The sequence below is a fragment of the Pogoniulus pusillus genome, chromosome 23 (genome assembly GCF_015220805.1).
Source record: "Pogoniulus pusillus isolate bPogPus1 chromosome 23, bPogPus1.pri, whole genome shotgun sequence".
Classification (NCBI taxonomy): Eukaryota; Metazoa; Chordata; class Aves; order Piciformes; family Lybiidae; genus Pogoniulus; species Pogoniulus pusillus.
In genome coordinates this window covers 20564274-20589774 of record NC_087286.1, presented here as the reverse complement: position 1 = coordinate 20589774, position 25501 = coordinate 20564274, and the positions used below count along the sequence as shown (strand labels likewise).

The 25501-nt window shown below is 41.0% G+C and overlaps 1 protein-coding gene across 13 annotated transcripts in view; it reads right to left on the bottom strand.

Annotated features, from left to right (window-relative positions):
- The window catches only part of KMT2C (lysine methyltransferase 2C), a 193635-nt gene that overhangs the window by 149308 nt on the left and 18826 nt on the right, over nt 1–25501 (bottom strand). The window lies entirely within an intron of this gene.

The window sequence follows — 25501 nt, the reverse complement described above, 5'->3', positions numbered from 1 at the left end:
GGCTGATTCTATGACTCAGTTTCATTATTAGAAGACCTCAAAAATATATTCCTGGTATAATCCAAGTGTTTATCTTAACACTTCTAATTCAGAAAGCATGACAATCTTTTCACAAATAACTAGAGCAAAGAGAAGTGACCCAGCTTACATTGAAAACCAAAACATTGACACTTCCCTTCTTACATCTCCTTTAACCAGTAACAATATAGAAGACATTCCTCATTCCCTCAGCATTATTCATTCAGACAGGCTATAACATGTTCAGAGATGAATTTTTTTTTCACATCTATATTTTATACAGTTACCACTGAGAGCACTAAGCACCTAAAAGAAAGAAATATTATAGCCTTTGAGATCAGGGATGCCTGAGAAAAGGCATAAAAAGGACCTAGCCTCTGCTTGATGATTCTTATCTAAACTTTTCTAGCACTCCCCTGTGAAGGGGAGATTTGTCAGAGATTTGTCAAAAGCAATGCAAATAGGAGTCTTTTAAAGACTATTTGTACTGAACGTGGTAGATGCATCTTTGCTTTCATGCTAGAGTACAGTTACCGCTGACACAAAGTAAGCAAGCTAATACATGGGAAACCAAAGGATGAATGTAGGGCTCTTGAAGAAAAAAGGCCATCCCAAGACAGGTTTTGAGTGTCAAAACAAACCTGTCTTTCTCAGTTTTAATAACAATCTAAAGGCCAAAGGGATTGCTGCTTTTAAGTAAATATGAAATCTGTATTTTCAGCTTCAAGTGCCCATGCATGCCCACCTGTACTATGTGGGTTCTCAGGCCAACATTGGAGCAAAAGTACTTTCCATGGGAGACTGAGAAAAAGCAAATGGGATGTCCTGCTGGCAGGCACTCACCAGAACTGTCTGCCCAAATCCAGGAGGTGTAATTACTGGAAGAGGAATATCATCTTACTGGCAGAAGATCTTCATCTCAACTCAATTTTGCAGAAACCCACCAGATCCAAGACCCTGAAGCTACGCTCTGTTGGGTGAAGAGGCTGGTCTGGCCAAAGTGACTATCTCCTGCATTTGCCCTGATCTTCCATGAAGCTATTTATAGTTGCTCAGTTTGAGTCTGTAACTGCTGTTCTAAAAGATAAAGCAGAACAGTCTTACTAACCAAGTCCTCACAACTTGTTGTCCCTTTGGGAACATCCAACAGTGAGGATGTTATCGGAGAGGTGGAGGGTCACAGCAGACAAGGACTTAAACCAGGGGGATTCAGTTAACATTTGCAGGTGCACACAATGACCATCTTTCCACATGAGCCCATATACTCCTTGTGGGATCAAAGCTCTCTACAGCCTGTTACAGATCAAAGTATTGAGGCTAGGACTATTACACTGCAGTGTACTTCTGCACAGCTGTCTAAGACACCATGACATAAGTATGAAGCCAGGTTGCCCAAGTCTACATGTATGGACTACATGTATGGACTGTTCAGATTTGAAGACAGTTTGAACACAGAACAGGCTCCCAAATCTATCAGCTTTCTTTTTACCCTTCAAACTGACTGATTAGAAATACATACATTCTGTAAAGGGAAATTGCTTTTAGTCAGCTATCTGTCACATTAACTCAGCAATACACAGCATCAAAAAGCGCTACAAGTTCTTCTTTCTCAAGCGCTGCCTTCCCACTCACAGGCAGCCTCGCGGTCTGACTGGCAGCACATACCTTTCATCTGCAGCACAAAGCATGCCATATGCAGGCCTTAACCACTCTGCACATTTCAGAAATAATCCTGATTTAAAAATTCTGATGTCATGATGACCTTCTGATGCCCCATATACATTCACAGCTTTACACAACCTCCAGCCCTCGACACATTTGTTACCTGGGCACTCAGACATAGTCACTATCAGAATGCAGAACAGCACACCACAATTTCAGCACTTGCAGTACTTTCTAAAAACCCTTCCCAGAATCAAATTAGACACATCTTTGGGAGCACCAGCAGCCAGTAGAGCCAACCCCAGCTAGGTCTGCATATCCACTTGGCTCCAGGATTGGTAATGGCTATATTCTTCTTTCTCCAGACAAGGGTTACCATGAGGCTCTTCAACGAATTTGCTCATGAAGATCACTGAATGTTTTGACACGTTCCAATTTTGCAGGCAAAGAGCATAAAATGGCAACTTTAACAGTGGACATACCACTGGTATTGTCAGAAACGCAGGCTTCCAAGGTCTGCAAGAGTTTCACATGTGCGCCTGCACCATCAAACACTGTACTTGTCCACAATCCTTCTTCTAAATAAACAAAAATGCATCAAAATATACTGCTGCAGCAAACACCCTTTCTTCTTGCTGTAAGCATCCACTTCCATCCCAACACAAGATTTGTTTCTCCATGACGACAACTATGCCAAGGTTTAACTCCTCCATGATGCCCAGAATTTGTTACCCACAAAAGCACCAAGCTCATCTCTGCAAGAACTAAGAATTTTCCAGCTACTTGCTCTTTCTTTCATATGCTGCAGGGTTTGCCTGCCACTCTCTTCTGAATAAAGATGCCAACACAATGGGAAGGACTGCAGTGCTCATGGCTGGTGATTTCAGGAGCCTGTACATAAAATTCCACAGATCTGAGTCATGTAGATGAGAAACAGCTGCCAAGTACTTGGAACTTGGTGGAAGTTTTGGTCTCTGTGAACAGATTTTTTTGTAATTTTAGCACCATTAATTAAGAGTCACTTTCAAAGATTTCCTTTTGAAACTCTGCAGTCTGCCAGAGTCTTCCCATGGTAAGGTTGTGAAGATTCTTTCAAAATGCATTTGTCTGCTCACATTAAATATTCTCACTGATTATGCTGTGCTGCCTGGCTTAATACTCAGCCACACACGATGCAGGTATACAACCAAATGATCTAACACTGAATGTTCTACTCCAAAAATTGGTTTTATACTCTGCAAGGATAGTCTGCACACCAGTGATCATCGAATTCCCTAACCATTGCTTTACTTCATTGCTAATTCAGTTAGGATACTCAAAAAAAAAGGATGCATGTAATCAGCTTTTACCTATTATCAATGCATTTAAAACAAACTAAACCCCACTCACATGGCATTGAGTGCTTCCAGCCACCTCAGAACATCTCATGCTTTCTCATCAAATAAAGCTCAGCATCTTTTGTCAAAGATCAGCTTTACTCCTATCTTTAGATATACCAACAAACAAGTCCTCCTGTAGATTACATGGAAAATAACTCCACTTGTTCTTATACTTTTGAAATATTTCTGATCCCACCAATATCCTCAAACTCCATACAGCTGCCCCTCAGCTGTGTGTGTGTGTGTTACAGGATTCTCTGAGAAAGGTGTCTGTCTTCCCATTTCACCTGAACTTCTGTTCACAAAAGGTGCTGAACGACCTGCAGGCAGCAGTATCAGTGCATCGCCCCGTTGCTTCCCCAGTAAGCACTTAAGCTTAAGCTAGGATGAAGACATGAAGGGAAGGGCAGTACCCAGAGAGATATAAATAACCCACTTTTACTCAAGATGCTGACCTAGAACACATTAGATACAATTTCCTTAATAATACCCAAATTAATTAATGTCATGTAAGAAAAGTAGTTCTTGCATGTTAACTACAGTTTGTCATTACCCATCCAAAATGGATTTAGACAGGAAAAAAAACACAACAGAAACGAATGTCACATCACCACATATCTTTTTCCATCTGTTAGCACCCTTCATACTCCTTATAAAGAAATGCATTTTTATTTCAGATAATGTCAACAAGTATTATATTTTTTTCTTTCAATAAAACAGCTAAACCTAGGAAAGCCAAAGGGAAAAAAAACACAACTTCTGCTCGCTAATTAAAAATCCATTAGAACTTATTCAGCAGGCTTGGAAAAACCTCAGAAGAATAAAAATAGACCTAAAAAGAAAATGGGTAATCAGATGGGTGTCAGTGTACATTTATCACTCACAAGAATTGTTTTTCTTTTAACAAAGTTGTTTTCAAACTTGAAGTAAATCCTAAAAGCCAGATCATGGAAACTATTTTTATACCAGAGTAAATAAAACTCTGGAAATACTATTGTGAAATATAAACAATACAAGCAGCAGCAGCAACGCTTCAAAGCGTAGTCACAACTCTTCCAAGCCTTCAAACACTTGAAAAGCTCCTGTATAAACAGATGTACTGGTCTCCAGTGGTGTGGAGAAGGTGCAGATACTGTGTTCTGTTAACCAAATGGTCCAGCACCTTTCTTCCCCCCCCCCCAATTCCTGAAAAGGATTCCCCTAACCCAGAGACATGCACCTGCCTTCTGGCAATTACAGCTAGGTTACACAGAGCTCCAAATGATTATAGCTGAGAACTTCTCATCTCCTGTTAAATTACCATCTTGGCGTGGGACAGCGACTAGTGCCGTACACCCACGTTCTCCAATCTAATCTCTTTTTATTTGAGACCACTACAAACCACATGAGGCTACTTCTAGTTTGCTCTATGTCAGTCTTCTACCCATCAACATAAAACATATGCATCCACAGGATTCTTTTCAGTACAGTAATTGTTCCATTTCTTTACCCTTTTCTTCATCTTCTTCTTTAAGGACGTGTTAATAAATAGATGGGTTTTCCAGCACTTGATGCTAGAGGAGCTCTACCTGATCACCTCCTTCACACAGGCCTAGCATGACATGAGATCAGGCTGCAAGAGCAGCGCTACCAAGAGGATGATCTACCACTCAGCCTACGTCATACGATACAGGTCAGAGTTCTAAACAAAACTGTATCTGTGTCACACGATAAGGGCACGTATCCAGCGAACCTTGTTACAGCAACTACTACAATGGAAGTCATCCAAGAAGACCAACTGATACCTTCAGGTCAAGTTCCTTTGAGGCCATCATCCAAGGACACACAAGCAATAAGCTTATTCCATTTACTGCACTGCACGTTGCAAAAGGTCCTCAAGTTCAGCAAGTGCTTTCCATTTCCACAAACAACCTCAATTTAAACAGGCAAGGAAATGTGTTTTAAGGTGAGAGGAAATTAACTCTCAAAATTTTGTTCTGTATAAAGGAAAATGCCACCACGTTCCAAATTCCAGCAAGCTAGCCTGAAGCTGTACAAATGATGGTAAAACAAAGTCTAAGAATTAACACTGACTGAATTTACACCCAGCAAAACACAACTGATTTCATCCAGGTCAGCTACCCCATTTCACTCACTGGAGGTTTAAGAATGTTTGTGCTGGAAGCAGTAAGGGTGAGGAACAGTGATAGGAAAGAGAAGTGGAAAGGGTGAGTGAAGCTGCTTCTGGTGAAGGTGTAAGCGATGCTGCCTAAAAGGATTTGGAAATTACATTCTGAATGACTTTGTAACATCTTTCAGAAGCCACCAGAAATAAACAAATAACAAAGGAAGCCAGAAATTATGTTGAATCTGATTTATAAAGGGACTATTTGTATATTTACTTAATCTTTTCTGAGCACAGACCTTCTGGAATGACAGCTTCTTTGATATTTATACTTTTATTTCAGCTTGCTTTTTACATATACACATATGCTTCTAATTAACATTTACAATACAAAAACTCAGTTCTGCTCACCAGACCACAGAGCCTCAAAAATTAGCTTAACTGAACCTTTCAAGAGTATTTCCAGGTATCAAAAGTTGGCAGAGCAGCTCTAAAGCAGCTACTTGCAACGTTTTATGTAGATGACACTGCCAGGGAAGCACCCACATCCAGGTGTAGCTCACAGCAGCCATAAAGCTATTGTCTTGGTATTGTGATAGGACAGCCCAAGGGCTAGTTCAGTTTGGCCACAAAATTTCAGCAGTAAAATCATCACTTTTTGTTACAATATTACTTCTGCTCTTTTTTTTTTTTCCTGCATTTTTACACACTGAGATTTCTCCCTACGGTACCCAAAAACCTTTGTGGAGATGAAAGGATTACAATTGAGATATACTTTGTCCTCAGAATCTTAGGATCTGTATCTCTTTTGCAATCAATGTATGAAAGATTACATGTGAAAAGAATCTTTGACCACAAAGATGTTCAACATTCATTACACCATGCATGGAACAGCTGCTAAGGAGTGCGCTACCGAAACAAAGTCCAACTGCTCACAGCCTGCCTGAGGACAAAGCCCGAATCATTACTCAGGCAAGTCTAATAGCCATAAACATCACTCAATAGAACTGTGACTGACTGAAACCCATCTTTCAGTAAGGCACTCACTTTGCCATACATTCTGTCATTTGTTCCTCCTCATGAATTTGTGCTCATTTCTTACATGAACTCCTCAGGTTTCAGCTTTCAGCCACTGTCTTTTGTACCTTTTACATCAGGGAACCCTTAAGAACTCAGTATTTTCTCCACTGGAGAGATTATCTGCCATAATCATGATAGCACTTAGCTTTAGGGTTTGGATTCCCCACTCTCCCACAACCTAACAGACTGAGCACCTTTGCCTTTCTCAACAACGTAGTCTCCTCCAAGCCTTCCACAATCTTTGGTCAGCCTTCCACAATCTTTGGTCAGCCTTCCTGACTTTCTGCCAACACTTCAGTCTTTCAGCTGTGGCTATCTGAATCACACTGAACTGGCAGCAGCCAATCTCACTATCTCTGTGATAAACAGACCTCAGGACACAGCTCCAAACTTCCCACACTCTAAATTTCTCCCCAGAAGCTCTGCTTTCCAGACTGTAGCCCCTTACAACAACCTTCCTCCTTGCTTAGCTGCGCTTAAGCTACATCCCTCTGCTCACCCATGTCATTCCACACACAAATCTCAACGGCAGTAATTGTTATTAATGTTGACGAACACCAGGCCTTATTGCTGGAGGACCACCCAAAAATCCCAAAGCAAGGCAAGGACAGTTCCCAAAGACAACAAAGTGCTTGGTCAGCCAGCTCTTAATGCAATTACTGGAGGCTTTGTTCCACTGAGTAGTTCAAACAAACAGTTTTAATCAGAATACAAAGCACTGTTAGGCCCAGCACCTTCACAGAAACCTATTCACATTACATATTTATAGAAAGCCATGGATAAAGGACCACATCAGATGCTTTAGCATCTACAAAGGCGACTTTCAAAACTCACATGGTGGATAAAACACAGGATGAAAAGCAAGGCAAGGGATTAGAAAAAAATCCCACACATCAAACCAAACTGCTTCTGCCTCTATGCAATATAATAAATAAATCTATTTCCAAAATAAAGTCCAAACTCATCAATTCTCCACACCTCAGCACTTTTGCCTCTTTACCCATCAAGGCACATGCTACAGCTGTCTCACTGGCAGGGGACTTGCTCTGCCAGAGACACACCTTCCACATCCCCTCGACTTCAGAGGGAACCACTGGGATTTCCCCACCTCCCCATAGTAAGCAGAGTGTATTCCAACAGGCTCTGCAGCGTAACAGAATATTCTATTGAAATTATGAGATCTAAAAAACAATTACTTTATTGCTTCTTGCAACTTTTTCACTGTAAAATTCAACTCCAAGGTAGTAATTGGCAGGGACAAAATTATGTAGCAATTAGGGCATGACAGCAAAAGCAAACAAGAACTGAAAATGGGTTCGACACTTCTGGTAACAAGCAGGTAATTATCACAGCAGCTTGAAAGGGGCATAATCAACCAAACTGACATCATCCCTCCCACATAATAAAATGTGAAATCCCTTTACGTGCACTGTAGCTCTTATACACAGCTGGTAAGTGCTGCTAGTCTGGTCTCGACGTCTGCGTCTGCAGAGCAGCTGAGGTTGCGACTGGGACAGTTCCACAGTGGATATTTTTATTTATTTGGAATGGTAATAACAATTACATGTTTCCAGCCTCCTGGACTACAGAGATTCTTTCTAGGAAATGCTAGTTTTACATAAAGGCCCTCTCCTCTCTAGCTTTGTTTTCAAAGCTCCTTTAATACATCAAAAATCTCTGCCTAAAAGGCACAGCTACCATTACAGAGCTGTCTACAAGATGAAACTGATTTCACTGGTTTTAATATATAACTAGGAAGTTGCTAGTTTTAAATATGCTCACTTCTTAACTACTAAATTTCACCAACAACTTTTTTCCCATGTGACACATTCCTCTTAAACTTAGTCTCCAGTTGCACCAGGGGAGGTCTAGGCTGGATGTTAGGAGGAAGTTGTTGGCAGAGAGAGTGATTGGCATTGGAATGGGCTGCCCAGGGAAGTGGTGGAGTGGCTGTGGCTGGAGGTGTTGAAGCCAAGCCTGGCTGGGGCACTTAGTGCCATGGTCTGGTTGATTGGCCAGGGCTGGGTGCTAGGTTGGGCTGGATGAGCTTGGAGGTCTCTTCCAACCTGCTTGATTCTATCATTCTATTCTATGATTCTCAAAGCAGCACCATCCTTTGATCATGCCTGTTGTTCCTATCAACACCGAGCCTAGCCACATCACAAATAGCAATCCATTCATTTTCATAACACATTTGAGGCACTTAAAATACAACCTGTAAAAAACATTCATTGCTTTGCTGTCTCCTTTCAGGGAGTTTTTTTATTGTGAAGTTGTCAGTGTAGCATTTGGAAAACCCATACAGACTCAGTACTGGTTGTTTTATTTCTTAGAGGAGGTTGAGGGGAATCTCCTTCTCCTTTTTCTGTATGTTTTTATATTCCCAACCTATGTTCCTCTCCACTTTCTCTCCTTGTGTTGACAAACCCATTTGCCTCCACACTGTCTGTCAATACCATTAGCTTGCTGCTTCAACTGCCTTCCAGCTCATTAACAACATCAAGGCTGAACCCAACACTAATCCCTACACTCTGCCGTTAACTGTTTCTATCCAGCTCCAATCTTTTAGACAGTTTTCCTTCCTTGTTTCTTGGATACAAGCAATTTCAACCACACTGACATCGTGGCTCGATTGATATTGATTTGTTAAGTCAAATTTCCACAGGACATTTACAGAGTACCTGCACCTATCATTTAGTAAACTGCTGCAAGCGCTGCAAGTCAAATATACGATTAACACTTTTTGCCTCATCTTTAAAAGCTCAGCACTAACACATCACAGCACAAATTCTTTAGCTGTTATCTTGAGCAATCTGGTTTCTAAAGCTATTTTTTTTAACTTGAGCAACCTCTCTTCCTTTGTGGGCAAAATTCTCCAAGATAAGCCAAAGTTGGGTTCCTGGATCTGAGTTTTCTGAGAAGTACTAAGGTAACTGTGAATAACTGAAGTGTGATGAGTGTGCAGCCCAGACATGGCATGCCTTGACTTGTGGAAAGGTTAGTTTATTGTCAGGTAGAACAGATGTAGGCACAACAGGAGCTAGCTGATTGCTGACTATATGTTACTGACATGACAAAGATGTTAATACTACACCAAACCTTGGCTCTTTTTTTTCCAACATACCTGAACCCCTTTAAATCTCAGACTACCTACAAAAGTTTAAATTGCACAAGATCTTCAATTTTAGCAAGAATTGTGTTAATTGGGGGGAAAAAACCCAACCATAAAAGCACAAGTTTGCCAACTTAAAACTACACCACGGAAAGCGAAAGGAAACGTTGACCTCAAAGCTAAAAAATCCAAAGACTAAGGAATAACAAACAATCCAACCCTGAAAAATACAAACCAAAACACCAAAATCAACTCTAAATACTCTGGTTTTCATCAAATGGCCATTGGTGAGCCCTCTTCCCTTTAAAAGCAATGTTTCTCTAAGTATTACGGCTTCACTATAAGAATCTACAAACCTGAAAAACAGCTTTCTGGGAAAAGCTAGCAAGGGGCAAAGCAAAGCTAAGAGCACTTGGACAATGGTCAAATATTCACCTGAGGTAACACACAAGCTGCACGCACCCTTTACAAACTGGGGTTATACTGTCACAAGCAAGTTCTCAGCCAGGTTCTCCATGCAGGCATGATAGCAGTTGTACTGGCAGAGGAACAGAGCTGAGCAGCTGCAATGAAAGGCGACTGCCTAAGCCACTGCTGCCAGCAGAACAGATCTCTGCAGACGTGGCCTTAAATGCCCTGTAAGATATCAAGCTAACTAGAAAGTTTCCATCACTAACAAAACATGGGCAGGTAAATCACCTGGGAATGGTTCTTCAGACATGATGAGGTGGGAAACCTTCAACAATCTTCACCACTTGGGTTTTGTTCTGTCTCTGTTCTGTTTCAGTGACAGATTACACTAGAAATACTTCTTTACCATGAACTTAAGAAAGCTACAACAGCATCCAGGCTCTGCAGCATTCAGCACACTGGAAAATGGATATTCTAGGATACTTCAATTGTGAAGACCTGGGAGAAGAGCTAAGACACTGAGATATAATCACATTCTATGATTTTTTCATATTTCTATGATTTTCTCTGCCAATGTTCTGGCCTATACACATAAAGTCATCTCATACCAGGAAAAATAATGGTTTTCTTCTTTATATCCTACAGTAAAAGTAACAAAGTTGGTTTAATTTCCCTAAGGAAAGTTTTCTTCATCTGAACAGCTGGAAACTATGTTTTGTTGGAGGACTGAAACTCTTTTGAAGCAGAGCTCTGAGCAGATGCCAGGCAAACAAAGTTAATAATAACTCAAAAATCTTTACCTCCTCTAGATACTGACACACCCCAACACCTTATTTTCTTATATCCAATCCTAAGTCTCAATTTGAAGGCATATTGAGGCTTTACCTCATCCAAACACAAGATCAAAATTTGAGGTTTAGCTTCCCTTGGAAAGTCTCACTAGACACACCTCACATTAGAACAACCTAGTAGTTAATTTACTGTAGAATAACACTAATGTAGTCACACTCAAGATCTTCAACCTTAAAAAAAATACCCACAGAAAAAGTGTTAGCTTAGCATTAGCTTAGCAATGCCACTGAATTACATCTAAGCTTCCACAAAAACCATTACTAGACACAAACTTTATTAGCTAAATAAGTTTCTGTTGTTTCAGTTTCAAACCAAAGAACTGTTTAAGTGCTGAGCCTTGGATGGGCACAGTAAAACAAAAACATGAGTCTGAGAGCCTGACTCAAACCTACCCCACTTGCATGTGCAGTGCTGAGTAATAAACCTTGTACTTTGTCTTCTGTCTTTTGTGCTTTCAGTTATCAGTAGCATTCAGAGAATGTGAATTAAAACTCATACAATTATAAATTATTATGAAAGCTTTATAGTTTTTTCCTGGATAAAATCCTACAAATTCTGAAGACTTCTTCAAGAATTCCTCTGAGAATTTTGTTTCTTTTTTTCCCTCAAGTTTCCCTGGCCATAAATTTCATATCTGGGTTCATTCAAAAGAAATGGCAAAGATGTAAATGGTTAAATATTAACACCTAATGAATGAATCTATATTGTCACTACTACAAGGCACACATAATCCATCAATGGCTTTGGCTGATTAAAATTACAGCACATCTCATATGATATGTGGCCCAAAAATGAACTGGGGTGTGTGGAGGAAATAATCAATTTCATAGACTTCTAAAACATCTCAGGTAAGAATACAGCTGCTGACATTTCACCAGCTGCAAAATTCCACTTGTGCTGCCTTCTTGCTAAAAATATCCATCTTGTACAATTTAAACCTTTGTAGGTAGTCTGAGATTTAAAGGGGTTCACTTGGACATTTCACAAACCAGTTTCTCTGCATTAAGAAAAATGCTAAAATACAGTGATGGGCTGATATATTATTTGCAATCACCTAAAACACAGAGAAAAGTTTCTCTTTCATTTTACCAAGTAGTTGTGCTGGGTGGGGACAACAACTACTGATGCTCTTAATATACATAGGTGTGCTGGTTTGAGCCTAGCTAGAGTGTTTTGGTGAGAAGAATTAGCTTACAGGCTGTGAAAAGAAAGCAGTGCTGATGGCTACTGCACTCATGGGCTTGCTGAGAGGTGTAAGAGCAAGAACATAAATATAGATAAGAGAGTCTCTCTCTGGGCTCGGGCTCTGGCTGCAGGCACTTCTCTCCCTAACTTGCTAACTAATCCATCTGCTTCTTAATGCCCCTGGCCAACCCTCCAAACTCCCTTGATCATAAGGCAAAGTCTGGGGTAAGGTAGAGGAGTGGGGAGAAGGTAGAAGGGTGGTTGGGAGCCCTTCCTGGGGACTCTGGTTTCTGGGAGGCTGTTCTGTTTCTGTATTACCTTTTTAACTCCTATATTTCTGTATATATTGCAAATATCTGCTTGTATATTGTGCTAAACTGTAAATATAAAGCTTCATTCATTCCAGTTCCAGTGGCTGAGTCTAGTCTGGGTGATCTTCCAAAGTGGGAGAGGGGCAGGTAACACCCAAACCATTAAATAGGAAAAAAACTTCAACTTTGTAAGATAATAGTTTCTTAAGAGCCACAACACAACTCCCAAGGCCATCCAGCTCTTCTACAAGACAAATGCATCGAGACAAAATGTATTTAAAGGAAGTCTGACTAAGCCAAGCAGCTACCAGAGATATACAACAGGGCTTGTGTTTGAATAAAGCAAAGTAAGTCACAGTGTTGTCCTCCAAGCTGAATGCAAGCTAGGGCAAACCATGCTTCTATTTGCACACTTTTAAAAACAAATTAAAAAAATAATAGTGTCAGAAGCCACATCTTAAAGAGAAAATACTAACAGCCAACAAACTACTTAGACATTTTCATCCTGTTACTCAGGGAGATCCAAGAATACCAAAATATTTTGAAAGTAATGATACAAAGTCAAGGTTTCAGCCACGTGAGAAAAGTCTCCCCTAAAGCTTCCAGTTATTGCAATACTTCTTAAGGCAGAGTTTCATGACAAAAGTACTTTTTTTGTGCAGCAGAGACGTACAAAAGGATTCTTAGGGATGCCAAAGACTTTCAGAACTCTCCAGTGATGACTCATCCTGTTATGTATACAAAGCTTTCATTAAAAATAAAAAAAAAGTCAGTTGGCATCATCACAGCTCCTCAGTTAGCAATCTTCAGCTTACTGCTATTTCTTGTACAAAGTGTTCTAAACACTCTGCAATAAACTATTCTGCTATGCTAATTCTGGGGAGGAAAACGTGCAACTTGAATGGCCTTTCTTACACAGAGAGTTTCTACTCCAGTTCACAAAGTGCTCCAAGATGGCTTCAAATACAGTTTTTAGCTAGACAGAAATTCTTTGTTGCTTCACTTGAGTTCCTTGCCAGTTGTGCTGATCAAGTATTTTGCCAAAACAAGGCAAAGTAAGGCTTTCAAAATGGGTCCTGGTGAGGGTAAAATAACTTCTTTAAAAAGAAAAAAAAAAGGAGAGAGGGAGAGTTTAAGTTCTGAAAACTCTGGAAGAGCTCCTTCTGGCTGTCTCCTTCAAAATACTGTTTTAACACTCCCCCAACTGAATTTATTTGTTTAGGTAATCCATCAAACTGCAACCAAACCATAAAAAACTAAAGCCTGCCATGTAGGTGCAAATGACTGTAATGAACTATATTACTGTGCTGACAACTACTTGCCAATAGGACAGCTTTTATATCTATATACATAGCTTCTAAGAAATGTGCTGCTGTGCTTTGTTGTTGTTTTTTAATTGGCTGTTGTTTGCTTTACACATCCATGTGAATGTCTGCAAGAGGCACTAGAAGCCAGAAGCTTCCCATCATAGTGCTAGCCTAAAGTACGAGCATCCTCCTGCACTTTTCTTCGTCAAGGATTGGATTGGGTCTTTCCAGACCACATTTACAAGTCAAGTGGGTCGTTTTCACTCACACCTGTTCATCTTCTACCTGCAGGTAGAAGGAAGCAACACACAAGCCCAGGTAACAGCAGCTATAGATGTTCTTACATCAAACAAACATTTACCTCCTGAAACCCATCTTAAGATTCACTTTGCACAGGCAGCTTGTCTCGAGTTAGCAACCCTCCCACACTATCATCTGGCCCAATTCAAACAAAGAGGCGAGATACAAATAATTTCCTTTATGTTCAATCCCTCCAGCCACTAACTCCTCTAATAATTCAGTTTCTGGTGTTGATCCTTTTCTAAATATGGCCACACATGCATAAGAAGCAAGCCTCTGCGCCAGCGATGCAATTTCTTCCCCACTGGGGACTCACTTTCCAGCATCTCTGATGTTTTCAGAACAGACACCTCCCCCAGCACTGCCACATATACACTCGCATTTATTTCTTCTAAACGCCTCTTACCCACAGTAGTTACAAGTGCCAAATCATCTGATTCCACAGAGTGTCAAAAGAGAAGCCAGATCTAAGAAGTGACATAGCATTTTCTGTCTCCTTCTGCAGCATGGTGAGCTGGAAATAATATGCTTCACTTGTTCACATTCCAGTGACCACAAGAAAGCTGCACCTCTTCAGGCATCTGCACTGATCACAGGACTTGACCAACTGTACCATGCTTCCAATGAGTTTATGCTTTCCACACATACTGTCAAAGCTATACTTGATCAAAGATCTGTGGATTCATGCTATGAGCCTTATGAGTCTGAGACACACAAATTTCCATGTTTCACAAAAAGCAAACCTAAAGAACAGCTCAATCTTTTCTACTTCCAGGCAAGATATGGAGGCTTCTCTCAGCATAACTAAATCCTTTTGATTTTTCTGTTGCTGGGTTGGTTTGTTTGGTGGTTGTTTTTTTCATTTAGTCCTAAGTTCTTGTTACTCTCTCATTATTTATGTCCTGTCATAAGTAGTCATGTAAAATTACCAACATCATTTATGCTGGCTCTCTAATTGCAGGACTAGCTTATTGCTTAAACAACCAAACAGAAAAATCAACAGTCTTGGGTAGTTAAGCAAAGGTAGAGTAAAACCAGACACTCCCAGTTAAAAACAAGAGCTTCATATTTCATGTTTCTCTCTAGAAGACTACATTTTAAATGAAAGCAGGCACCATTTTCATCTCCTCACATTTAATCCTCAGTCTCTGTAAGAGGAGAGGAAGGAAGGAAAGCCAGCTGAACGCCAGGCATCTTCAGCAGAGGTTTGAATGGGGCTGGGGTTTGGGGCAGTGAACAATCGGCCTCACAAACCAGAGAGACACTGCAAAACACACAGCACAAACATAATGGGGAGTCCAGCACAAAGCATGGGCTTGGCTCCATCCAACAAACAAAAGGGGATACTTTAATCATATTTTAATGAGGGTTTACACGTGACCTGCTCCATTAGATACTGAAATGCTGCTGCGGTACCATACAGTCACCTTGGCATCTGGTGGTTAAAGGCTCGAACTGGCCACTACAGTACCCCTGAGGAAAGAAAGATGAATAAAGCTGCCGCAGCTGTGGTTGGTAACACTATTAATGCACGGAGAGTTTTGAGGATCTGGAGGTTCACAGACATCAGCATGATCAAGAGCGGAACCTTAACGCATTAATCATTTGTATAGAATTGGTTACTAAGTCTAGTTATAGTCTGTGTGTTTATATACACACACATACAGAAACAGGTGCAGCAGCCAGATACAAACATCATGTAATAAACAGAGTCAAGCACAACCTAAGCTCTGCAATACAGACATTTAACATCAGAAAGCAAGATGCCTTGATTCTGTAAGGCTGCAAAAAGCCACAAAATGTACAGCCCCACGAACAACAAGAGAACTTGCTAACAGTTCAGACATCTGCTTTTGGAGACCATTTGACACAATGCCTTCCAAAGGCAGTCAGGTTACACACACAAACACTTTTGTGGTTTTCAGTCTAAATAAAATTTCATGGATGTAACCTGGTGCTCTCAACTAGATCTCTGATGTTTATGCACCTCTCTGAAAAGCATATAGTCTGGTTTTCCATTTATCATAGAATCACAGGATGGTTCAGTTTGGAAGGGAGCTCAAAGCTCAGCCAGTTCCAACCCCCTGCCATAGGCAGGGACATTTCCCACCAGAACAGGTCACTCAAGGCCTCATCCAACCTGGCTTTGAACACCTCCAGGGAGGGAGCAGCCACAACCTCCCTGGGCAACCTGTGCCAGTGTCTCACCACCCTCACTGCAAAGAATTCTTTCCTAACACTTAGGATCTCCCCTCTGCCACTTTAAACCCATTATCCCTCGTTCTGTCATTACAAGACTTTGTCAATAGTCCCTCCACAGCCCTCCTGTAGCCCCCTCCAGATACTGGAAGGCCACTCCAAGGTCTCCTCCAAGCCTTCTCTTCTCCAGGCTGCAGAGCCCCAACTCTCATAGCCTGTCCTCACAGCAGAGCTGCTGCAGCCCTCTGAGCATCTTCATGGACCTCCTCTGGACTGTCTCCAACAGTTCCATGTCCTTCTTGTATTGAGAGTCTGAGAACTGCAACCAGGACTGCAGGTGGGGTGTGAGGAGAGCAGAGTCAAGGGCAGAATCCCCTCCCTTGCCCTGCTGCCCACACTGCTCTTGCTGCAGCCCAGCACAGGGTTGCTGTCTGGGCTGCACTCACACTGCAGGCTCCTGTGGAGCTTTGCATCATCCCAGACCCCCAGGGCCTTTTCCTCAGAGCTGGTCTCAGCCATTCCCCACCCAGCCTGGAGCTGTGCTTGGGATTGCACCCACCCAGATGCAGGACCTTACCCTTGGCCTGGTTGAATGCCATGAGGTTGGCCTGGGCCCACCTCTGCAGCCTGTCCAGGTCCCTCTGGATGGATCCCTGCCCTCTAGCAAGTTAAGTGTACCACACAGCTTGGTGCCCTCTGCAAACCTGCTGAGGGTGCACTGATTGCTCTGCCCATATCACTGACAAAGATGTTAAGCACACTGATGCCAGCACTGACCCCTGAGAGATGCCACTTGGCACTGGTCTCTAGGTGGACATTGTGCTCTTAACCACCACTCTCTGTGTGTGATCATCCAGCCAATTCCTTATCCATGCATCTTGATAATTGTAATTATGATTCACATTGAAAAGTTGGTGACAGAACTGGCATTTCCTCTCTCTTCCAGCACATACTGCATGGCACTGATGCTAGTAGATCCAAGAAGATCCCAAGTGAAAGGCAGGGTATGTAGTTAAACTGTGGTACTCTGTGCTCAGCATGTTGGGAGTTGCAGTGACCAAGAAGAGGCTGGCCACATTCAAACAAGATGTCTAATGCTCAACACACCTAACACAGAGATAGAGATACCATCCTCAACTCCAGAAATCCCACAGTTCTTTCCCAGTTTTCTCCAATTAGCAGTTCAGGGAGGTGCCACCAGAAAAGTGCCCTGTCCTTGTCCTCTTTCCTAGGCATCTGCTACCAACCACTTCAGGAAACAAGGGATATCCAGAATCTGATTTGCCCCAGTATAGCTGCTGTTGTGAAAAAGGTAACTTCTCCATATTAACTTACATACTCTGAGCTAGGAAAACAAAGCTCATCACACTGCCCAAGTTCATGTCACAGGTGAAGACCAATCTTGGACGACACTTACCTTCATTTCCAGCCTTGTATTCAACATCCTGCACTAAAAGTAGTGAACATGAAATCACAAAGCCTTCAGTGGTTCACAACATTTGCATTCCTCTAGAGGACCTGTTCCTGATTTCTGGCCTCCAGAAACTCTTATGTAGCTTTACAGAGAATCTGTTCTGCAGGATGGGAGGCAGGAAGGGGGTGGGGAGAAGCAAGGAAAATGTCAGAACATCCTAGATACCTCCTCAGTCAGTACAGAGCTTACTGGAATCTTTGTCTGTACTGTATTGAAAAGATTTTCCTGTGCTGTAAGTCAGGAGGTCATTATCTACTGGAGTGAAAAAAACACGAAACCACACCTCAAGCACAGCAGGCTTCAGGTCATACAATCATACTTTTCAATACAATGATTTCACTGTCAAAACCCACCTACTTCTCTTGCATTTAAGCAACACTAAGCTCTTCTGGCAGCTCAGTAGATTGCTCTAAGTCACCAAATTCCTTGCGCAGCCTCAGAAATAACCTAAGTGTCACATGTAATGTGTCATGTCAGAAAGCAAAGCGACCTTTTCCTGCTATCCCCTAATGTGAAGTTATATCCAATCTGAGTGTACCTGCATTCTATCCTCACATTTTGTAGGGAATTTATAATTGTTTGCTTCTTGTGGTCAGTTAGATCAGTTAAAAGGCCACAGAGAGAGATTTATTCAGGTTTATTTCCCCTCCCCTGGATTAAATAAGATAATTAAGTATAAAATAAGCTCCTGGACACAAAAACTTTTATTCACATTTGCAGGTTCCTCAATCTTTAAAGACAAAGCTGTGAACCTATCTGTGAAGCCAGGCAGACATTGCTTGTAGAGTGCTGAGGGCTCTTAAGATGGTTGTCCCCTGGGGAAAAGAGATGGAATAAGAGGCAATTTATTGTCTGTGGAAGACAAAGAGGTGAGCTTTAGGGCAGCGGTACAGGAAAGATACTAATCCATGACTGTATTTTGTGGTTTGTCAGGCCCATGACTTGAACCATCCCACAGCACCCAGCTTCATCTTTTTTATTAAGTTTGGCAGGCAGCTTTGAATGCCAGGACCAAAGAATTAAGGATGGAATTTTGTGAGAAACAGTCAGTGTTTGGTGGCTGTGGGCAAATTCATCCTCATCCTTAAAAGTTGATTAACTTCACCCATTCGCTTTCCATGAGGATGAGATGAACATTCATGAGGAAATTTGGTAAAAGACAAAGTTGTATTACCTAGAATCCTATGGTCTGGGTGATTTTTCCTTGGAGTGCATCTACTAGAATGGCCATGGAGCTCTGCTAGCAAATTTCACTTGTGCTGCTCCGGTACAATCTGGGTATAGGATGATCTGCAGAAAGTTTGCTTCATTTAGCCAGCTAAGGAAACTATTGCAAGGGCTGTAGAGAACATTCCAGAAGAGGTTATCTCAAGATATGTCTTCTTTCAGTACAGGCTGCAACCAGCAAAAGATTCTGTAAGTTGATTTCATACTCCAGATTAAGAAGGTGCTTTCTCTACTTACATCAAGTGCTTAGGGTGGAGATGGACACTATGTGAAAAAGCAGCACATATTTCCTTATGTGTGCCTAAAAGATCACCTGTTTTACCCAGTTACAACAGTTCTACTGATGATGCAACAACTCCTCCCCATCCCTGCTTCTCAAACAGCCTTAATAGACCACTGCTGCTTTTCTGCCCCAACCTACAGCAGAGCTTTGTAATTCCTCACAAACCCTTTCAAGCTCAGAGGATGCTATGGAACAGTGAGAAAAAGTTATTCTTACAACTTCAAGATATCACAACCATCCTTAGATTTTCTACTACAAAGACAATCTTCAAGAGAGCCTTTTCCAGAACAAGTCTGCTACAAATATGTTACTTACCAGGAAAGCCAACTAAGTAGCTCTTCTTTTTTTTTTTTGCTTCCTGGCCTGAAAACTCTGGCACAGGAGATGGTGAAAAGTACAAGGATACGACGTGGACTGCTAAGTGCCAAATTATTCAGCTCTACATTGCTCTGATAAAATTTAACACACAATATCAGTACTTAGGCTGCTGTTGTGTGCTTGATGAAATTGTGTATCAAGCATTAGGCTGAGCCTCTAAAGCATGAAATACATGTCTAGCTCAAGAAGAATACAGTCAAGTTCAGTTCTCACTAAGTGGCTTAAAACCTGCCCTTTCTTTCTTCTCCATCTCTCTTGGTGGGTTTTGTGGTGGGGTATGTTTGTTTTGTTGTTGTTCTGTGCATGCAACAGAACTATGATTTTTGTCAGGGTCTGGAAGCAGTGGGACTAGAAGACTGGCCAGTAAATGAGTGGTACAGAAATCAAGAACAAGTTTATGCAATTTACAGTTGTTATGACTTCAGCTTAGCACTGTTCCATCAATGTAGGCTGACAGAAACCCAGTCCAATGTCTTCCTGAAATCTGTAGAGTGCAAAACTACTCTGCAGCACCTGGTTTGGGTTTATTTTCTAAAGCATCCCGCTTCCCACACTTTTTGATCATGAGAAGCAGCAGTCAGCATTATTCAAAGGAGCTGACAGAACAACTGGACTGTCAAATTCTGACTCATACCGATGGGCATTTACTCTTATGATGATTTTATTTCAGTGGAAAACTTTCTATTGGCTTAGTTGTCTTTGAAAGAGAATCATTGTGTACCTTAGAGAATACTCTGTCATCCTGATTAATAATTAAAGTAATCCATACAGTACTTATTCACTAACAGTTCTTTGTTTGGAGGTCCAGAGGCATCAATAATGAAAACTCCTCCATAGTACTGGTGAAGCTGTCACTGCCAGAGCTTGAAGATTAGGCAGCCGTAAGAAAGGAGATACATACATGAACATAATATAGGGGTGTTCACTTAGGAGCTGTATGTAGGTCTATCGATTACAAGGAGGGTTTCCTCCAGCACCAACTTTCTCTCTCAGCTATCACTAGATGAAATAGTAGCAAACAGTCTTTACCAACATGAGGGTAGGCAGTGCAGGTCACAGCTGGCAATAACCACTTCTGGCAGGTCATCACAGTTCAGAAATAGTGACTTTCTGGTACCATACCAAACAGAAGTCAGTAGATTTCAAAACATCCCCAAGAGAGGCAACAGACCTGCCCCAAATAGTAGGTATTCATGGATTCAGCAGTAGAACTCCAACACTTTCTACAGAAACATGGCAAAACCATCTCACTAACTGAACTATGGCCATCAAGACAGACTCAGCAGCTCAGCTACATGTGATTGTGGCAAATGAAAGAGAAGAACATTAACTTACGAACCCTTCATAGTTGAACGTTCTACATCATCCTAGGTGGATTTTACTACCCAAAGGCAAACATGTTAGGGAGGGGAGAACTAAATATATTTAATTAATTGACATTTAGCAGACTAGTGCATAAGCTAAATAAGGAGACCAGATCCCCTCCTCGGTCCAAGAATCTATTCTTGTCAGACTGCACCCTTATGCACAGAAACAACCTCACAAACCTTCACTATTCATTTCAAGAGCTAGACTGAAAATTGTAGTAGCTGCTACTTCCAGAGCTGTGTAACACTGTCTTGTACTGTTCTTTAAACTGTTTATTTTTCTTTTCATTAAAACTCTCTGCTTCCCTTAGTGAGGTAAAAGCAGAAGACAATAAGGGACAAATGGAAGAAAAAAGATAGTTAAATGCACATGAAAAGACTGCTCAGAGACAAACTATTGCACAAGATGGATTAAGGTGAAAGAAAAAAAGACTGAAGCCTATGCCTCTCATCTTCAGTCTTCCATCTGTCTTCATGATTACATTTCTGTAACACTGAATTCCCCTCTGCTGATCACTGCAAACCCATGACTCCTCCAAAACCCTTCTACCTTGCTATTGTATCCCTCCCTATGTGCAATCAGCCTTCTACTAAAATATCATGAAACCAAAGTGAATGTTTTCAAACCAGGAAAATCTGTCAAAAGTACTTACTGTTCAGTCCAGACCTCACTTTATGACAGTTCTGAATACATAATGAATGACTTCTGCCACAACTATGACTAAACCTTTTGTACACAAGGCAAGGCAGGACAAAGCTGACATGGCAGTGACAACACTTAGCACACCTTCTGTTATTTGGCTCAGGTCAAGTAACCTTTGACAACATTAGAAAATGCTCCAGACTCATTGATTCATCACTCTTTGACCACCACCAGTGTCTTCTTCATGGTTACTCATTCTCAAAAGTGCTACAAAACCACATTGCCAAAATCACCCAAATGAAGTGGCAGTGCCTGCTGACTTAAATAAAGCTCCAACCAAAATCTCTCTTCTAATTGCTCCACATATGCCATCCTTACATAAGTCCCATCCACCACATCCTTCTTCCTGCCCAATTCTCTTTGTTCTGCCAGTTACATCATATTCTTTCACCCTGCTCCTTCTGCTTGGAAAAAGCATTCAAATTCCAACAAATTCAACATCCTCACAAGTCAGTTTGATTTGAAGAAGGTAGATTTCTGCAGAACTATAAAAAGAATTCCACTTGAGGTTTTCTGAATTCTGGAAAAAGCATAGCTCTCTGTCCTTCCAGTCTAATCCCATCTCAAAGGGACACTCCATGGAATGATCATTCAGTAACTGCCCACTTCAGCCTTTGTCACATTTTTCTCTACGGTATCTGATAGTAGACACTAATGGGGAGCAATTTATCATTTGGATCATAAGCTGGTTAGGTCAGAAGCCTAACTATAAACCAGGAAGAAGGAATAAACTGGACTTCTTCCTAAATGAAGTCATACCAAAGATAAATACTCTAATTTTACAGCACTGGGGGAACAAAAATGGAGGAAGGAGGAAAGAAGAAAAAGGAAGGAGGAAAAAAAAAGGGGGAGGGGGGCAGGGAAGACAAGAGAAAGGGAGATCTAGAGTAACAATAACATGGAGTGTCTGTGGTTAGGAGGAACACATGAAGTTACATCTAAACCAAAGAATTCATTCCTGAAACAGAATGACACCCAAGAAATGCAAGTCATGACTACACAAACAAGTACACAAGCAGACCCTTCCTTCATGCCTTCATCTTGTATGAGTGCCTAAGTAAGTAGTGTTGCAGAGTATTTACCTTTCAATAGCTGGTAACTAGGATGAAAACATAGGGTCAAAGTAGCCAGTGAGAAATATCTGATTTTCGAGCTGGGTTACAAAAGCCTCATCAGCACAACCCAGGCTTACCGTGTAACATTTCGAGACAAGAAGGAGACTTCATCCAAGAGACAGGCAGAAATGCAATGCGCTATGACTAACTTCCAACAGATCTTATGGAGGAGTCAAATATCCTCCATATGTGCAGTATTATCTATACTTATGCCTGGCACTGGACCTCAACTTTGAGATGAAAATAAATCCTAACGAGGCCACGTGTAATTATGATCTACTTTTCACATTTCCAAAGGGAAAAGCTTAACTGTGATGTTTTGCTACTCATTCTGCCATGCATCTATAGCCACTGCTAGGGAAAACCCTGTGAAGACCACTTGCTCAGAGACATTTCTGTTGGCTGAATGCATTCCACATCAGATTACCAAACACAAAGATCTGAAGACTCTTCAACAGAAAGCGCTCACTTATCCCCACGGCTGCATAGCTGTTTCTCTCTAGCAGCTCTCTCCTACCCAATCTCCCTGACATTTCCTGGTTCACCTAAGCCATCCCAGAGTACACCACTGCAGCACAGCAAATGCCAGGAATCGCAAGAAGACATCTGATATCTGTGATATCACAGGCTGGGGGACTGCCAGAGAACACCACCACGCCAAAAGCATTTCACAGAGGAAAGACAGAATTCTAAGAGCAGCTAAAGGCTCACTGTCGAGCTGGGGTCCAATGCCTCTTTCTGAAAACACACTACCTCCCAGAGCTTCCAGGAGCCTCAGTAATTACTAAAATGGGAATGGCCCAAATAAAACAAAAAAGCATCTTTCAGCCCATTTAGACTCTGTTTTTGACACCACTCCAGAACCAGTTTCCCCCCTTCTTGGGCTGCATATTTTATAAGGAATGGCATACAAAGTATCTACTATTCTACACTGAGAGTTTCCTATCCACACTTCAAAACAGGAAAAGGGGCTGCAAATCTGCAAGATTTGAGCACGGTGATGATAAAAGAATACTTTTGCCATTATTTTTAAATAGCTGACTAAATTTGAGGCTGGAAATACCCTAGAAAGCACACGCTGAATAGTCTTTTCAGCCTGAAACAAAAGCAGAAATCAATACATGGCTGCTTTCATTTTTGCTCAGCCATTTACCTTTAAGAGATCATTTTCAGGCAAGTCTAATGAACAATCATATTAAGAAAGCATTCATGATGCCACTACGTTCTGCTGGCATATTATGTAAATGACAACAATGCCACCTCTTGCCCTCCCCCTCCCCAAAATCTCTTAAAGAACACCGTGCCAAAACTCTGCAGGAGTTTCTGTTTGGAAAAGAATAACATGGAAGAAAAGAAGAAGAAGAAAACAAAAATTAAAAGAAAAGGATATAAGTCAACTGAATGCACAGACTGACAAAATAATTATACCAAACTGCACTAACAATTGCTACCAGAAAAAAAAAAAACCTAAAAACATCTTGACTTAATGCCAACAGTGTATTACTTTGCACAGAACAGATACAACACAGGAAGAGTCATAAAAACATTTACAAAGATCATCTGTGAGGCAAGCAATTAAAAACTACAGACACCCAACTACAAGTATATCATCAAAAGACACAATAAAGTAGCAATGGATGCACACACCAAATGCTTTAAAAAATAAATGTACAGAAATTATCACTGCAATTAATTAATGGCTGGCAGTCATTAATTTGAATGATCATTAATTTGAGTGATCACTGGAGCTGATCACATCAGCACTGAGAAAAGTGCATCTTGTCTCCTGCTTGTGTTACAAGTAAATGGTTAAATTATTGCACTAAACAGTCTAGGAGCTGCAGGTTTTTTTCTGTAGCGAGTGATTTTTATTGTGCAGGAACATCAAACACAAGGCAGGAACATCACCATGATGTATAAAAAGCACAAAGACCCCTACATGTAAGCTCCAGCTTGGAAATGGTGTTTACTCTAACACATAGTATTTCATAGAGTCACTGAGAATCTTATAATGTCTGCCTCTGTGTTTCAGTTTTGCAATAGGAGTATTAACCCACTGCTGTTTTATTTCTTCAGATGCAGAAAATCCAAATTATTTTCATACTGCTCTTCATTCAGTTCTTTCAATAACTCCTGACTACGCCAAATAATAGCATTCTAGAAAAGAGTGAACTTCAATATGAGAAGTAGACAAACTCAGGGACGTTTTTCAATTATGTAATGAAGCTGGTTACAGTATTAACTAATGATTCATGGGTGAATATCCTGCATTTACCAGCCAGAATTAGGTACATGACTGGAACAGCTCTCTTTGAAAAACACAAAGCAGCACACAGGTTAATCGGATCATCATTTTAAAGCATAAATGGTTGGGGAAGGGGGAGTTGGGGGTTGCTTGGGTTGAGTATTTTTGCTTGTTTTGTTGGTTTAGGGTTTGGGTTCTTTTTGTTGGTGGCTATTTTCTTTATTCATTAACCTGCTACAAAGTAATCCCACCGAAGACAGGGCTAGCCAGCCTCTCATTTTGTCCAAAGCAAAACCAACCAAAAAACAAAATAGACTTTTTTTCCTTTACAGTATCAAGTTTACTAAAGCCAGCCAGTTACATAACACTTACTTTGACTTATGACCTATTTGCTCATTGCTTATACAAAAATCATCATATATGATGATCTGAACATCCATCACCCAATAGGAATCCTGTATATTTTAAAGTATTTTCTTGCTTTTAATTTAGAACTACAGATAAAGGCAGCTAGGAATATCACCTAAAATTAACACTATACAAGTATGCTTCGAAATCATGCAGAATGAAAATGGCATATGAAAAAAATAGTGTGTACAGATTACTTGAAAAGACTCTGAAGGAAAAAAAACCAACAACCAAATAATCCAGTCTCATTTTCTCTCACTCCAGAATTCACACCAGGAAATGAAAGGGCCAAAAAAAATAAAATTAAAAAAAAATAAAAAGGATGGGGGAGAGGAAAGGGGAGGGGGGGGGAGGAGGAAAGGGAGGAGGTGGTGCAAACGG